Here is a 3,857-nt window from a genome sequence, read left to right as displayed (position 1 = left end):
TCTGCACTGGAATTCAGCCAATCCATGTAATAAGGGCTAATAATAACAACCTTATAAACTAATTATTGTGACTGAAAAACTGCCTAATATGTAATCATACGCTGTAATTATTATTGTCTGTATGAGTAAAAAAATAAAACTCTTCGAAATGTTTAGGTGCTAGTAATCACATCGGCGCCTCCATTTTAGCCTTTCATGCAGTAAAGTTAACTGTTATGGTGTAAGCACAATGCTTTTTAGTTTCAACGCGCAGTCCACAAACACTTGAAAATGCGCACATTTAATACAGACATTATAACCTACGTGTAATAATATACATGCCCGCTCATTTTAAGATGCCCATCAACATTAAAATTCAGGCTATGCCACTGTTATAGTCAAATTCCCTTACATCTATTTACCAGACGTATTCAGTAATGATAATGGTCACATTTCTAACAAGAAAAAAACAAACATAATATGGAACCAAGGCCAAATTATGACAAACAAAATATTAATTCATTACATTAGTAACTTAATCGTTATAGATCTTAGTGAAACTGAATATAAAGAGATTACTTTCTTACCTTTCCTTGTGGTTCTTAAAATGACGAATGAAATTTGACGTTTTTGCATATTTAGCATCTGGCAAATCTTTTTTTATTCACACGGTCCAGTTCAAAGTCCTTATATCCAAACGATACTATTTGTGGAGCTCGACTAAAGTTACTGTCTGCCATGTTTGGCGCGGTTTGAATTGTGTAGCGTTAAAGTCACATACGCTGATTAGTGGTGCTGATGTCACAACATATAAAATAATTTTATTGCTGTTTGTTTATTATAAGTTCAAGTCATTGTCGAGTCTTCCACTTCAAGTCAAGTCTCAAGTAACTTGTTCTCAAGTCAAAGTCAAGTCAAGTCATTTTCATACTTTAATCAAGCAAGTCACAAGTCCTGAAAATTGCAACTCGTCAGACTCGAGTCAAGTCATGTGACTCGAGTCCCCCACCTCTGCTAATTAGCTGTTAAAACGGCCAGTGGCAAAATATGCTTTGTTAAGGATAGACAAAAAATGTGTTGACTAAAACCTTCAGTAGCTACGTTATAAGCCTAGAATTAAACTGTTTACTGTCATTTGCAATTATTTCTGATTGATTTTCAAATTATGTCATAGGATTTGTTCAGGATAGACAAACACTTTGCTGACTACATGATTGTCTTGTCTATTCGCTTTCACTCAAAGTGAAAAGACAGGGGTGGTGAAGATCTCATGCGTTGACATCAGTCTGAACAAACTCTACAGCTTTTAACATGGCTTTTCTCATTGCTAGAAATGACTATTGGAATAGTGCTAACAGCTAGGTTACCCCTATGCAGTGTTGACATTGATAAATTCTACTGCTCAAATTGGGCGGTTGTGAAGCTGTCGTGTGTTGACACCACCCCGAACAATCTCTATGGTTTCATTTTTACATCATACCACTTTTCTCAAATGATACTTATCTTGATATCATATGTGAACATCATCAAAGCATCTTTATGTTCACAGGCAGAGAGGGGAAAGTCCGTTCAGACCTGTCTGCCTCATCTGATCACACTGGTTAACTTTGTCATATCTTTATTATTTGAAGTGATGTACTGTCGTTATGGCAGCACACCAGTCTGTTGGCCCTGAGGAATGTCATGTCTGTGGAGTTTCTAGTTGTTCCTCCTCTGTTAAGCCTGTGTCACACAATTTCAGTGCAAGTTACATATTGATCATCTTGCAAGGTTATGAGAATGTAAGCGAACCAATACAAGTTAAAGTTATTAAGGGCGTGCAATCTCAAACATTTGGATGTAATGACTATAACTATTACTTTTCTTCATCGGGTAAAATCAGACATAAACGACCCCATGCCCTGACCATTGTCCATAGGCCTGACACCCCCCCCCCCCATTCCCTGTCCACAGTCCAAAGGGCTGACACAGACCTATATCCTGTCCAGGGGCCTGACACTGCCCTAATGCTCTGACATGGACGGAGCTCAATTAACTAATGTAGCTTTGGTTGGTTCATTCAAGTCCGGTAGGACAATCAGTGCAAATACACAACAGATATGAATCTCAATATGCTGGTTTTGCCATTGTGTATGAGGGCATTTCTCAGATTAACGGCCAAATTGGGTTGCTGCAATTTTGAAAATTCAAATTCACAATTTGACTAATTGGTATACATCAAATTATCAGTCCATTAGTCAGGAGCGACGTTACAAGATTGGTTGAGACCACAAGATAAGGGAATTTATGATTTTTTGCCATTTTCTGAACTATGTCAAGTAAATCATGTCATTACCATCACATCATCAAATATATGTAAAAAATTTAACTTAAATGATAAATCAGTGCTATTGAAACATTTAGATGTTTTACATGGAATCCATTTTATCTTGAACTTAATGGGATTGTTGATTTTTACTTGCAAGATGAATTATAATCATTTAAGTATCTAAATTTCTGATTCATCCATCTACCCTGGCTTGGAATATAAGCTTATTTTAAATGAATGCCATATATCAAAACTTTTTAATACAGTGATCATTTAGACTGTCCAACATTGTCAGAAATATATAAATGTAGGATGTTTTTGTAATTTATACATAATTTATTGGCAAAAATATGTATTGTGATGGTGATGACATTGCAGTTCTGGTAATAACAGTTTGTTGCGGTGATAACAAATCACTGATCGTAACCTGTAATTTAATAACCTAAGTGACTTCAGACCAACCAAAAAAACAACAGCTAGTAATCTGTTTAAACATCAAAACATAGTTTAATCTGATTATCGAAGACCAAACATAAACTGTGTTCCTTGTGAACAGGATTGGTTCAGTATAAATATAGTCTAAACAGACTATTTAATCATTTCATAGCCATGTTGAATAAAAAAAAAAAACATGAAACAGGAGGGCAGTTAAGAACAGGCACGAGCCCCAGGAAATCTTCATGCCTGTAACATAAGATGTTGTCTTTCAGAGGCCAAAAAAAACAGTTAACCCCAATGATACACATTGTTTTCACCTGGACAGACTCTTCATCTACATCCTGGACCACACCTGGGTAGGCCTCCCCATCGTAACAGACTACACAACATTCTCCCACCAAAGACATGGATATTTCATTCCTTGCATTTGGCACATCACTATTCTGATTCTCTTGTGTATGGACATCAGGAGATTCTGGAGGACTATTCATTGAAAGATAATTTTCTATTTCTCTTTTTTCTCTGTCCTTAGCTCTCTTCCTTTGTTGATTAACTTTCCATCTCTTTTTTTCATATCTGTGTTCTTGTGTGCTCAATAGCGAAACAGATTTCAATTTTCCTGTTTCTCTTCTTCTTCGATATCTCTCTTTTTCACTCTGCAGATACTGTGCATATTTCTCAGGATTATCTTTTAGACGTTTTCTGTATGATTTGGACCTTTGGGCAGCTGCTTTTGGAGCCATGTCACACCTAAACACAACAATTGTAATGAATTAATTTAATATTTAAAAAACAAATGCATTACTTCATTTCAAATATAGTGACTTTTGATTCGTAAATGTATATTAATTCATTTAAGATAACGTATTCAACATAAATTCTTTAAAGAACAGTATGTTTAATGCATCTGCAGTCATCACCACCACAACCTGTCATTACCAGCACAAGCTGTAATGTGCTGGTAATGACATTTTTGTCAAAAAACTAGCCTTACTAGCAAAGATGATGACTAAGCAAATGTAGCTAGCTTTCTACATGTAATGTACACCATTTTAACTACTAAAGTGATACAAATAATCCCAAAATGTTTAAAAATGCAGAAATACAACACATATGGTAATGACGCATAATA

Source organism: Esox lucius, chromosome 7, assembly GCF_011004845.1.
Source record: "Esox lucius isolate fEsoLuc1 chromosome 7, fEsoLuc1.pri, whole genome shotgun sequence".
Classification (NCBI taxonomy): Eukaryota; Metazoa; Chordata; class Actinopteri; order Esociformes; family Esocidae; genus Esox; species Esox lucius.
The sequence above is the reverse complement of the archived record's forward strand: the minus strand, read 5'-3'. Positions refer to the sequence as shown.